The following is a 14,482-nucleotide window of genomic DNA, read 5'->3' on the forward strand; positions in this document are numbered from 1 at the left end:
GCCTTCCTTTCCACTTCCTCCATGTAAAGGTTGGCTACAATAGGTGACACGGGGGAGCCCATAGCACAGCCATGTTTTTGTCTGTAATAGCCTTCGTTGTATTTGAAATATGTAGTGGTGAGGCAGAGGTCTAACAGTGTGCAAATCTGATCGGGTGTGAAGTTGGTCCTGTCCTCCAAGGAGCTGTCTTCTTGTAGTCGTTTTCTGACAGTCTCCACTGCCTCCGTGGTGGGTATGCAAGTGAAGAGAGAGACTACATCAAAGGACACTATGGTTTCATCTGGATCCAGGGTAAGTTTCTGGACCTTGTCAGTGAAGTCGGTGGAGTTCTTGATGTGGTGTGGTGTGAAAGAAGCCATCTATGTCCACTGTGAGCGACCATCTTTGAACAGAGGCGGTGGTTTACGACACCAACTCTCTGCCATCTATAATCCAGTTTTGAGATCCCTTCCCAGACGCCTTAAGGCCCACTCACACCCTGGGCCATCTGACCTCAGGAATTCGCATGATAAGGTGGGGCCAGGTTTCACAATGAAATCACCCGAAACTCTGGCTGATTGGGACCCACACCCAGTTCCACACCTTGGCTCAGGCGATTAGAGGATCATCAGGGGGTCCTTTTGTCCCTCTGTGGGGGGACACTCCCACTAGGGTTATATCTGGGACTCTCCACCATTTGACCTCAGAACTGAAGAAGCCTCTCGGATGAGAGGTGAAACGTCTTCAAGTAACTTAAAGAAGTCCAGACGCTTTTCTTTGCAAGCTCCTTTGACTACGATGACCTGGATGACTGAGAACCTTCACAGACATATTGCCGTACATTTTGGGAGGAACACCCTTCAACTGGTGCGGGAGTATGAAAGGGAATCAAGGAAACTAGCGGATTATAGGAACCATCTCCGTTTCAACCTAAGATGCAGACAAACCAGAGTTGTTCCCAAGAGCCTGCGCCTTGGATCCACTGTCAGGGGATACAGAGCAGACTTGATTCTACAGAGAGCACAAAATCACCTTTTAAGTGAAAGGATAAGACAGGTCCATTTCACTATAGATGCCCTCCAAATCAAGATCAGCCAGACTCTGCAGGAACTGGAAACACTTCTACCCTCTCCAATCTTAGAAGAGGTTTACAAGTTTGTGGACAAGGCTCAGCGGGCCCAACACTCGAAAGGAAAAGAAAGACAACGCAGGAAATTTCACACCTTGCATTCAAAAACACACACTCCTCATTCTGAATCTGAACCTACACAACCCATAGAAGAAAACACACCTGAAGACAGTCAGGAGAAATGGGTTAAGAACTTTTCAGACAGGAATCTCACTGAACCTGAAAAGAGAGTATTAGCCAAAGGTCTCAATTTTGCCATTTCTCCACAACAGTTGCCCATAGTGGACCTCATCACAGCCACAGAATCTGCCATTCGGATTAATAAATTATCACAGACAGAAGCAGAGCAAATCAGGATGAAAGTCTCAGCCACCCTCTCCAGTGCCAAAGTCCCTCCGTCCAACCTCACAATACAGGAAAAGAAGGCCGTCGCTTCCCTGAGCAAAGACCACAACATCACTGTTTTACCAGCGGATAAGGGAAGATGCACCGTGGTCCTAAACACTACAGATTACCATACAAAGATCACTACTCTCCTCAGTGACAACAATACCTACGAAGCCTTAAAGCGAGACCCCACAAGCAGCTACAAAAAGAAAGTTATAGCTTGCCTTCAAGACTTGGAAAAGGACAAAATCATTGACCGCCTTACTTATCACCGCCTTTACCCAGGGGATGCCATACCCTGCATTTACGGACTTCCAAAAATCCACAAGGAAGCTGTCCCACTCAGACCCATAGTCAGTAGCATAAACTCAGCCACTTATAACATTGCAAAACACCTTGCTACCATCCTTGCTCCTCTCGTGGGGAACACCCCACACCACATCAAGAACTCCACCGACTTCACTGACAAGGTCCAGAAACTTACCCTGGATCCAGATGAAACCATAGTGTCCTTTGATGTAGTCTCTCTCTTCACTTGCATACCCACCACGGAGGCAGTGGAGACTGTCAGAAAACGACTACAAGAAGACAGCTCCTTGGAGGACAGGACCAACTTCACACCCGATCAGATTTGCACACTGTTAGACCTCTGCCTCACCACTACATATTTCAAATACAACGAAGGCTATTACAGACAAAAACATGGCTGTGCTATGGGCTCCCCCGTGTCACCTATTGTAGCCAACCTTTACATGGAGGAAGTGGAAAGGAAGGCTCTTGGCTCTTTCAAAGGAAGAGTACCCAGCCACTGGTACAGATATGTAGACGACACCTGGGTCAAAATCAAGACACAAGAAGTGGAATCCTTCACTGCGCACATCAACGCTGTGGATAAAAACATCAAGTTCACCAGGGAAGACACGAAGGATGACTGTTTGCCTTTCCTGGACTGCGCTGTGCACATTGAAGAGAATGGCAACCTCAACATCGAAGTTTACCGGAAGCCCACACACACAGACCAGTACCTCCTGTTTGACTCCCATCACCCTCTGGAACACAAACTTGGAGTAATTAGGACCCTACACCACCGGGCAGAACATGTTCCCTCTAAGCCTGAAGGGAAAAAGAAGGAACACACACATGTAAAGGAAGCACTCAAAACGTGCGGCTATCCTAAATGGGCGTTCTTAAAGTCAGCAAAGAGGCACAGAAAAGAAGATCAGACACCAGCGAGGGAGGATAAGAAGGACAGGCGCAACAACATTGTCATCCCCTATGTAGCCGGTGTATCAGAGAAACTCAGGAGGGTTTTCTCCAAGCATGACATCCCGGTGTACTTCAGACCCAGCAACACACTCAGACAAAAACTGGTTCACCCGAAAGACAAAACGCCAAAACACAGACTTAACAATGTGGTGTATGCCGTACAGTGCAGCGAGGAATGCCCAGACCTCTACATTGGAGAGACCAAACAGCCACTTCACAAGCGCATGGCACAACACAGAAGAGCCACCTCCACAGGACAAGATTCAGCTGTCCATCTGCATCTTAAGGATAAAGGACACTCTTTCGAGGATGCCAATGTTCACATTTTGGACAGAGAGGACAGATGGTTTGAAAGAGGAGTGAAAGAAGCCATCTATGTCCACTGTGAGCGACCATCTTTGAACAGAGGCGGTGGTTTACGACACCAACTCTCTGCCATCTATAATCCAGTTTTGAGATCCCTTCCCAGACGCCTTAAGGCCCACTCACACCCTGGGCCATCTGACCTCAGGAATTCGCATGATAAGGTGGGGCCAGGTTTCACAATGAAATCACCCGAAACTCTGGCTGATTGGGACCCACACCCAGTTCCACACCTTGGCTCAGGCGATTAGAGGATCATCAGGGGGTCCTTTTGTCCCTCTGTGGGGGGACACTCCCACTAGGGTTATATCTGGGACTCTCCACCATTTGACCTCAGAACTGAAGAAGCCTCTCGGATGAGAGGTGAAACGTCTTCAAGTAACTTAAAGAAGTCCAGACGCTTTTCTTTGCAAGCTCCTTTGACTACGATGACCTGGATGACTGAGAACCTTCACAGACAATGTATGTATGCTTACTACATGCCGGTGCTAATTTGTTTGCTATAAATAAAACCACGATGGTTGATTAGATTCAGTGTTAAAATGAAAAAAAAAAGAGAGAGTAATAATTTTTCCAGCCACACATGTAACTTGTACTCATGTCTCACAGGTTTCAACACTGGCTGACGAAATTTAATTCAAGACTTTTTAGCACTCGGGTATACGTCTGTGTGTATGTGCCTGCTCGTGTGTGCGTATTAGTCCTTCCAAGTCTTTGAGTTTTGGCAGCAAGATCAGAGGAAATGTGTGTTGTTGTGTTTGCGAGTGTGCGTTCGTGATTTTGTGTGTGTGTCACAGAGAGGGAGAGAGAGAGAGAGAGAAAGAGAGAGCGAGTAGGCATGAAAGTGAGATTCTGCTCTGAGACGTTTGATGTCGAAGAACAGCGTCTGCTGTCTGTCTGCCAACTGCCAACCCTCTATCACCGTCCCAACACATGGCCTCCGCAAAGTGTGTGCATGCGAATGCGTGTGTGTGCGCAAGTGGCCTGATTAGGCGGGGACTTGGCGATGTGACACTGCTACAGAGCTAGTTAGACTCATAACGTGCACCTCACTGTGTCACAGTGTTAATGTGTGGGCCTGAGAACGCAAAATAGGATTTCGTTTTGAATCACATGACAGAAATGGAGGAAGAGGTGCGTGTGTGTGTTTGTGTGTGTTTGTGGGCGTACTGGAAAGGGTGAGTAATCTGTCACATTTTATACCTCTCATCTTTCACCAGTGATCTTTGGATGGCTCCTTAACATACAGAGTCAGGTGCACTTAAGCCTAATTGTTAATGTTGTGTATGTGTGGCTCTGTGCATGCATATGCTGTATGTTTATGAACATTTCTTTGGATCGTGTTTGTCCATGTGTGTGTAGACTGTGTCTCAACACTTTGAGAAATACTGCAAAAGCTATTCCAACATGTCTGCAATTACAGACAAGCAAATCCTGTTTTTAACTTTAACTCCAACTTTGTCCAACTAAGGTTAAAAGAGTACAAAATACGCTTGCGAAATGAAGAAAAAGAAATTTAAAAAAACAGCAAATGAGACATACCGCTTGCTATATTTGGCCTCAGAAGGCCAAGGGATCCCTTTATGACGAGTTTTACTTTGGTAAGAAGCAAAAACAGAAAAGATCCAAAAACGTCTGAAGAACTGAAAGCCGGGGGAACAAAAAACATTAAAAGGGAGATGGAGAAGAAAGGAGAAAAATGAGATCTGTTTAAAAAAAAAAAAGTCAAACACTTGTCTTGACTCACACTAGGAGACGTGTGTGCCTACGCAAACTTAAGCACAAACAAACAAAATAAAAACAGTGATTGAGGTACTAACAGACGCGCGCGTACAAAAACCCCCAAAACATACTGAAACATTGGCAGAGCAAAGGGCTCAAAGATCAGGTGAATCTACAGAGCAAAAGACACATGGGTCTTTCTTTTGCACCCTTCTTGACATTTTCACTCTGATAGGGCCAGATATAGCTCTCCTGCCTCCTCACAGCTCACAAACACGCACACTGTGAGAATGAATAGTTCAAGACCGAGGGGGAGTGAGTTATTTTGGAGGAAAAAAAACAGAATAGAATATGGTAACAAGAAAAAAAAGAAAGCGAACACTGGAGAAGCGATGGAAACGTCTTGTGGCAACAGACAAATAAGTGGTGCTACTGGAGTGATCCCGGCACCTCGTGTCGGCTACATTGATGAGGAAATTCACAATGCTGAAAGGCTTGAGAAATTTTAGAAGAAAAAGCAGAATGAGATGGGGCCTAGAATCAAAAGTAAGAAAAATCAATACAGAGGCTCGAGACAAGATACAAAAGGACTTGATACTGAAAACTGGTTTACACTGACTAGATAAAGATGTAGAATTTTCTCAATGCTTTGTGCCCTTTGTGTGATACTTGCGCTTGCAATGTCGTGTCTCTATTGTCTTTGGATAGAAACATAGAGGCAAGAGCGCTCCACCGATCTGCAATTAGTCAATTCATTTTTAATAGGTTCTGAGGGCTGTGTTGCATTAATTACGCCCAGGGGTGACAGGAGCATAATAATATTGATCGGTTTGGATGATTTCGATTTAGTCTTTTAGTTGCCAAGGTGTGGGGTGAAAGTTACCTGATGACTGCAGCTGCATACGTAATGTGTCAATATCATCAATTCTGGCCAGTGCTGGGTCACGTGTTAACCTAAGACTGCCTTAGAAATTTGACTAATTTTGCAGTTTGTTTCTACAGCTGTCTGTTTTTTGTGAGCATTATCATATGACAGCTCTTGTAACCTACTTTTGTTTATAATACTATGTGGTTAGGTTCAGGAAAACATGCTTGGGGGGGGGGGGGGGGGGGGAAGCAGATGGCATAATGGACTTGTATGTATATTGCACCTCAAAGCATCTTCTACTACAAGTCTCACTCACCCAGTCAGTCAGCACTTTTTGTCTAACATTCACACACACATACAGATGCACAGGAGGATGCTTCGACATGCAGAGGTGATGAGCTGGGGTTTGATACGCCAACCTTCCAATTGGTGGACGACTTGCTCCACCACTTGACTCGCAGCCACCAGACTTCAGGGTACTCAAACTTCTTTTGACTGCCTTAGTTGCAAGGGGTCATGACACTGGATAATCATCCTGATGGTTCCTCTCTCAGTTTCGGGGATCTTTCACCTGCCAGGCAAATGTACTAAACAAGGGCTGCCATTGTTCTTAAGTATATGATGGTAAAGCGTCCAGATTTAGGATATATGTGCAATAAGTTGGGAGTAAGACCCATCTCACCATTGCAATTACCCACTGAGTACTGGCACTAATGCCAAAGGACACCTTGTGTGTACCTCTCAAACATGAGCAGTTTTGCCAGAATCTGGAAATGAAAACAGGTTTTTATTCTTTCCATCCTGACATAATGTGGTTCTCTCATTTCCAAAGATCTACTGTTAATTGGCGATTAAACAATTTTATCAGATCTTTTATAGATGTTTATCATCACTTAACATTTTAATTAAAACCCACTGCTGTTAAATGACCCACAGCTACAACAGATTTACAGTTCTGAATTGGTACAAGAAGAACAATTAGTATCATAAACTTCAGATTTAAGATCTTAAGACACTTGTCAGATGATACTTGTTGCAGCTGAACGACTCTGTGTTTGAGAAAAACAACTAATGGTTTTCTATGGCACTTTTACTACTGTTTCTGTGCAATGAGCAGTGCCAGTGTGGAAGTATAATGGCAGGAATGTTTGAACAGGATTTGGACTGCCTCTCTCTTTTAATCCCTAGCATATGCTCTCCACCAACAACAGCATTTTAGTGATGTCGTAATCCTGCAAAATGTTGCTGAAATAGATACAAAGCTGCTGTTTGTTTTAATTTAAAGCAGATCTGTTGGCTTTGCCCGCTGATGTTTGCTACTTCTGAGGCTAACTTTCACTGAAGTGGTTGCTACTACTGAGGCGGCTGTGTTTTGTGCACACGCTTACAACCTTCGGCATCAAGATATAGTTTTACAGTATTTTAATTCATACCAATTTTTTAAAACATCCCTCTGCAACTGATCTCAAGTATAAGCTTATGTAGGATACTGTAACAGATATCAGCAACTTGCTGTTGTCTCCTAAAATAGATAGTTATGACTTTGCAAAGGGACCACTGGGGACAATGGATGGGGTAGTCTAGAGTGACCCATTGATTACGTACAAAGGTGACCGTGGTGCACTATCGATTGCAACTGGGCAGGACAGACATACTCCTGCATAAACCGGACAAAGCTTCCAATTTGACAAAATGGAGAAAAGAGAGGAGATGAAGACAGACTGAACACTTCTCCTAGGTTTTTTTTCTTTTGTAAAGTCAAGACATTATGAAAATGGCAGCTGATGAGAATCCAAATAGTCATATTTCTCTGTTCTCTGGGCTTTCGCCTGACTGCCTGCCTGTACAACTGATACTTGGCTTTGCCATGGAAAGGGCTCAAAAAGGAAGATTTGGGACCAGCTGAGATACCAGGCTGTCTCAATCCCCGTTTATGGAGATGGAGGATAAAGTCAGATACTTGTCTGATGATTAGCCAGCGCTGAGTATTAAGTGGCAAAACAAAGAAGACTTGCACAATCAGAGGTTAGCGACTCGAATATAGATCTTTTCATCTAGTCTCTTTCCTCCCATTTGACTCGCCGCGAAACAAAGCCAACCTATTAAAGCAAGTATTGAGTGGAGAAGAAATGGTTTTAACAGAAATATTGACATTACCACTGCCTGCTTGTTTCTGCTGAGCAGGGCACTTTTAATCGGAGTCTTTGTTTGGTACCCATACAATAACAGAGCACAGTGTTTAGGTTTATGAATGCAACAAATTCATGAGGAAGGATGGTCTGTGCCTCGTGTTTAAAACCAGTGAATTACTATATATGTGTTATATGTGACACGACTGATGGGTACATCTTTTCATCACAGTGGTGCTTGTTGGATAGTGTAACTGAGATATCGTAAGGTTTATTCACACTTTAATTTACCACTACAGTACTAGTGGCAATGAGAGAAAATAACTGTCCAATCAGAGATAATTACCTAAATTTGCTACTGTAATGCCTAACACCCCCACAAGCATCAGGCTCATAAGAGGAACCTGCTACTTCAAGTCTGTATGTGTGAACAGTCATCGACAGTAATCATCAATAGCCAGAGCACCTCTTTAATCTTAATCTAGCAATGACGTTCCATAGGTGGGTGCATGTGTGCTATAGGTGTCTCTTATTAAAAATGTTTCTCTCTGCTGCCAGACTGTACCTGCCTTTTTATCAGGTAATCTCCCACTCCTTCTCTTTCACACATAAACAAACACTGGCCGGCAGAGACCTGCAAGGTAATGCCATTGCATGCCTCGCCATGCTGTGTGATGCCCCACGGTGCTGCGCTCCATTCGGTGAGGCAGCATGAAGCACAAATCAATATGGATTAAAACTCTGTAAGGAGCTATCTACTCACCTCCTCGCACTACATACAGAAGGGAAACGCGTGCACTTAGTACGCCAGATTGCTGAATTTTCCCCCTTTTAAATCACTTTTAAATTTAAAAGTGAAGAGTTTGAGATAAGCTAGCTGTAAAGTAAGGGTTACCCTGACGATGAAGAAAAGCACCTGTGCTGCGTCCAGCTCATGCCACCCGTGGTTCATATCCATCATGCTGCTTAGAGGGCAGCATGGTGGGGGGGCTGGAATCAGCACCTCATTCCACCTGCCACACCTAGACTGAGCGTCGCACACGAGGACTCACACACATGCACACGGAGTGACAGCCCTGGTGGTAGGCCTCAACCCCCATAGCAATGGTGGGCCTCCCACAGTGCACTACAGGACACCAGAGATTATCCCGACACTTGCAGACAGTCACAGAATGTTAATCCTCAGCCATCTCTTCTACTGTGCTGTTAAATCTGGATCTTACTCTCAATTGCTCCTCCTACAAATCTCCCTTCTTTCTTTATCCATCACTCACCATATCCTCTCCCCCACAATCCACTAGAATCTTCCTCAAATTCCCTGCTCTAACCCCTTCCTACCGCCTGTTTTTAACTCCATCCTCTCCTCCCCTAAAATCTCTTGATCCCTGAGAGCGACAAGGCATCATCCCCATTTTTCTCTTATCCTTTCTCTCCGCTCCCAGCCCAGCCCTCGCTATCAGCCCCGCATTGATCTTCTCATCCCCAAGAACACAAAACACCAATCAGCCTGTCATAATCACTCTGTTGGAGGAGGAAGCTCTGAACGCCAAGCGCAGCTGCTACGTGTTGAATTAGAGAAAGCAGAAATGCTAACGCTGCAGCTCATAGTAGTATGGGTTGTTTTTGTTGTTGTTGCTTGAACATTTTACTGGATGTGTTCTATTTTTAAATATGCAGAAAAGGGAATTCGAAGGTTTATTAACTACACTGTTGATTCCATTCTGCTAATGATAATACTGATTCTCATTCCTTTTTTATTTGTATCCTGGAACAATAAAGCGACAGCTGCCGGGACTGTTCATTTAAAAAATTACAGAGGAACAACCTCTGAATGGTATCTGGTCTCCCGCAGCTTCCCTTCTTATTCACTGCGATTTGACTCATAAAAATTGCCCTCTACAGCTTGTACTTTTTTTTTAACTACTTGTCCCACGGGATTTTTCATCAGGACACTGTGTCTGCTAACTTCCAAACAATAAATGCAGTTTACGATCTGTCAGCAGTCTCCAGCCCGTTAACTTCCTCATACTGCTGTTGTCATGCAAAACACATGCAAACTTCTTGTCTTCATATACGTCAGCAACTTTCCACCACTGGTGATGTTGAAGAGTCAATAAAAGTAAGGTTGAAATGTTTTCTGTGATGCACTTAGATCTTAATTAAACATCAAGAAATACAATCACGGTGAAAAGAAAAGGCTCGCTCTTTCCCTTCTAAGGTTTGATGGGTCATAGAAATTGAAAAAAAAAACAAACAAACAACAAATCCACGAGCTACATCTCATACTCTAGAGGCCTCAGTTAGCATGTTAAATTTGATAACAGTACAAAATCAGAAAAAGGCTGAATAAGTATGGTGGCTTGTTTGGAAGGACTGCCAGAAGAAAGACTCATCTCTCTAACAAGAACATGGCAGCGCAAGTTTGCAAAGTTACAGCTGAACATACATGAAGATGTTTCGCAATAATGCACACCGTGTTTGGAGCAAACCAAACACAGCATTAACGCCTGATATCCACTGTCAGGCACGGTGGTGGAGGGGTAATGATTTGGACTTGTTTTGTAGCCACAGCATCTGGGTACCTTGCGGCCACCGCGTCGACCATGATCTCCTCTGTATGAAATCTGACAGCGAAAGCTTGGCTGAAACTGAGTCCCACAACAGGACAGCGATTCCAGGCACAGCAGCAAATCCACAACAGAACGTGTGAAAAAGGAAAGAATAATGGTGTTGTTAAAGTTGAGACGAGTGGGCCAGTATTCCTCCACAGCAACGTGAGAGACTGATAAAGTCATACAGAAAATTGTTACTTCAAGTTACTGCTACTAAAATTGGTTCTGCAAGTTACTGAGTGATGGGGTGTACTTAGCTTTTCAGCAATGCTCCTGCATTTTGACATAGATACAGCATAATATAGGTTGTTTTAATTAGGTTGTATTTACCTCATTGACCTGGTGAGAACCACATTACTTTTTTTTCCTATCCAGATACATAAAATCTAAGTAATGCAAGAGTGCATACTTTCTTCTTACAATGACTGTACTGTCAATCTGTAAAATGCATCCTTAAATTATTTACACATATTATAGTTTGTAATTAACTCACTCTTCCATATTGTTCTAGAGTGCCCTATTCACAAGACCCTGTCATCCACACTTCAACCGGTGGTGACATTAACCAGTGCTGTGACATTTTTTTCTGCCTTTTTAGTCGCTTCTCATCTCACAGCTTCATGTATTATGCAAATATTCAACAAACAAAATAGTTACATGATTCAGCGACGTCTGAGAGCAGAATAAAGCATCAAAAGCACACTAGAGATGTCTTTTGTTAATGGTTACTTTTTTAACACTGTATGGCAGTTCAAAATGTTCTAATGCTGTTCGTTTCTGTTTGTGTGACAAGCTGCAAGCTTTCTGCTAGTTTACCATCTAAAGTATCTGTTTTCACAAATTATATATCATTAGAAGTTACTGATGTCACACTATTTAACCAACACTGGAAGGGCTTTTTACACTGTGTGACGCTGTCTGGGAAGAAAGATGGCTGTCGTCAAAGGAACGCGGTCAGCTCTGAGGTCATCAATCCAGAACAGCGATCCTAGATCGTGCTGTGAGAAATGTTTGGAGCTTTGGCGACTAAAGTGAGCCTGCAGCAAAACCGAGGCGGTGTCAGAAACATAGGATTACACTCCCACAGCGTGGCTGCTGTTACAACCCACATGTACTAGCCAACAAATTGGTTTGTGATTGGTCAGTGTGACATTTTATATGTGCCATTTAAAGAAAAAAGCCTATATTGATTTAATAGCGTTATTGGAAGGAGACAGCCAAGACTCTCTCACTCACTGTCATCACCCAAACAAAGCCACGCAGCCACTCTGAAACTATACACACATTAGACAAGAACATTAACAAGTGCACAGCAATTATTATCAAATTAGAATACAATGTTCTACCGGGACACCATCAGTCTGGTTTGGAGCAGCAGTGGGATGCTCAAAAGAAACTGTTTTCTTCACATCACTGAACCATGGAGTTATTTATGGTCATTAAACAGTTACAGTCACTGATCACCCCCTAACTAGATAAGAGGTCCATGCCCTGTTGGTAAGCCCTGGTTTTGTCCATAGGGTGATTGTGTTTTGTATGGAAAGTAAAGTCAAAATCAATGTGAATGTGGGAAGGATCCCAAGCGAAACATCACCGTCTGGATCAAATTCATCTAATATTTTTGACTTATTTTCATTTATGCTAATACAGGGAAAGTCAGATCACCAAAGTGATTAAGGTTTATCGTCTGGGTACCACGAGATTTGTGAAAAATGTCCAAAATGATCTGGCAGTATAAGGTTACTACTATTTCAGAAAGTGTGAGAACAGTGGAAAAAATTCCAAGCATATATAATAAATGTTAGACATATAGAAGTGAGTGTTAACAGATGAATAAGCAAAAAGAAAACAAAACAAAAACAAGCAAGAGACACACACAACAAAAAGGCACGATAATTGTATAGGTCTTTTCAGGTCTAGTTATGTACCTATGCATGCTGAACATTGGAGCTTATATCAATATAACTGTTGAGAAGATTGATGATAGAGTAGCTTGTTGTCCTCTACAGTGACTGGTGGGGTTGTATATCATTCTTTGGACATCTGACATCTGTATGAATGATTTAGCCAGTAGACAGTTTGTCAGTTATTGGTTTCAGATTGTAGACGTTGATAAGGCTGCCATCGTCAAAGATGTGCATAAAGATAGTTGGCTGCTTTACACAATTAAGTATTTATACTCATATAGCATGTCGCTGAAGTTAAATTAATTTAAACAAGGAAATACATGATAACTAATTTTATTTTATAATTTGAATTCTTTCATTTTAAATATAAATTACATGGACCTTAAATGATATTTAAAACCCATGGTGCTACTGAAGCGCTGAAACAGAGTTGAAATACACCGAAATGAAATACGGCTTTAATAATTGCAGAACTGGTGGTAGGAGAATGAGAGTTTTTTGATTTGTGCAGTTGTCAGGATTTGGCTGATGACCGTACTGTATGTTCTATATTAGTATCAGGGAGGATTTAGATGGGAACTTTCTCATCTTTTTTTTTTTTCCATTTACCTAAATGCTGACTTGATATAGTTTCTTTTTTTATTGCTACCCACTCTCAAAGTGAATGCATGCGAATACAATAAAGCCGTTCCCACCTATTGTATTTCTTGTGCGCTATAAGGCAAATGCAATATACAGTTTTTTAAGATTTTAATTTCCAGAGAAGTCATGCTATTTACTCACCACAGAACACTGCGCAAAGCAAATAGTATATTTCTGACTTGCTTCCACGGACAGAAAGTAATAAAATAAGGCATTGAGGGAAATTATCATCAGCAAATATCAAAGGTAAAAACTTTGCTTCCATAAGGATTTAAACTAAGCCAGAAAAGCAAACTCTGTGAATTTATGAAACAACAATTTTAACCTGAAAGTGTCAGTGTCACAGCCCTCCGTTATTTGTTTACTGTAAAAGTGTGGGTCAGAATATGTCAAGAAGATAAACCTTTACATGATCCGATTTAGATAATCTGCGCTCCAACATCTCCTCACGTCTTTGCTGCCACGTGAATGAATACCTTTGTATTGCCTTCAAGGTTGCGAACTTGAGAAAAATCTTGTTAAACGAACCATAATGGTATTAAATAAAAAATAACCTTCAACCTCTAACATAAAAAAAATGTTTATTTTCCTTTTCTAATACGCACTCTGCTCTTACTCCTTTCTACCACTTCTTACTAATGAAAACAGATGAAAACTCTGCGGCCCAATAACGCGAGCATTAACACTAACCCACGCTTATAAAGACAAACAATCTCTGAAACAGGAGTAAATATGGCTGACTTTCCAATAGTGGAGGAGGAGAAAAAAATGGACCCTCTGGGAAATTTTCTCTGATCAAGTGCAAAGAGATTAACCAGTTGGACGTGTGCTAATGAACAGAAGATCATAATGAGAGGCGCTCGTAAATGTAGATGAGGCATGTGAAGAAGAACAGTGTCTTCATCTTGTATCAGATGAAACACAAGAGTAATGTACGGAAACCAATTATTTTACTGTTCCCTTTCTACCCAACATCCTGACACTGTCTAATGATGGACTGATGAAAATGTCAAGTCTTGATTTAAAGCGTGGATAGGAAAATAATGCTATAATAATTTCCAGCGGGAGGCAAGTTAGAAAATAGGATTACATAGGTTGCGGTGCCTATACACAGCAACTAATATACACTCCTCAAAAAAATTAAAGGAACACTTTTTAATCAGAGAATAGCATCAAATAAATTAAACTTCTGGGATATTGATCTGGTCATTTAAATAGCAGAGGGGGTTGTTAATCAGTTTCAGATGCTTTGGTGTCAACTCCTGCAGGATGGCACATCAATATGTTTGCTGTGTCGCCCAGCACCATGTCTAGAGCACGGAGGAGATTCCAGGAGACGTGCAGTTAGTCTAGGAGAGCTGGACTTGGCTGTAGAAGGTCCTTAACATATCAGCGGGACCGGTATCTGCTGGTTTTTTGAATGAGGAACAGGGTGAGCACTTTGAAAGCTACAAACCTGCAGCAGGACACTGCTGTGA

At 42.4% G+C, this 14,482-nt stretch overlaps 1 protein-coding gene and 1 long non-coding RNA gene across 14 annotated transcripts in view; one reads left to right on the top strand and one right to left on the bottom strand.

The window, feature by feature from the left end:
* tenm2a (teneurin transmembrane protein 2a) overlaps positions 1-14,482 on the bottom strand; it is a 232,015-nt gene that overhangs the window by 129,854 nt on the left and 87,679 nt on the right. The gene's annotated exons all lie outside the window — the stretch shown is intronic.
* Positions 1-14,482, top strand: part of LOC146524308 (uncharacterized) — a 132,264-nt gene that overhangs the window by 26,238 nt on the left and 91,544 nt on the right. The window lies entirely within an intron of this gene.

This window comes from Neolamprologus multifasciatus, chromosome 2 (assembly GCF_963576455.1).
Source record: "Neolamprologus multifasciatus chromosome 2, fNeoMul1.2, whole genome shotgun sequence".
Taxonomy (NCBI): domain Eukaryota; kingdom Metazoa; phylum Chordata; class Actinopteri; order Cichliformes; family Cichlidae; genus Neolamprologus; species Neolamprologus multifasciatus.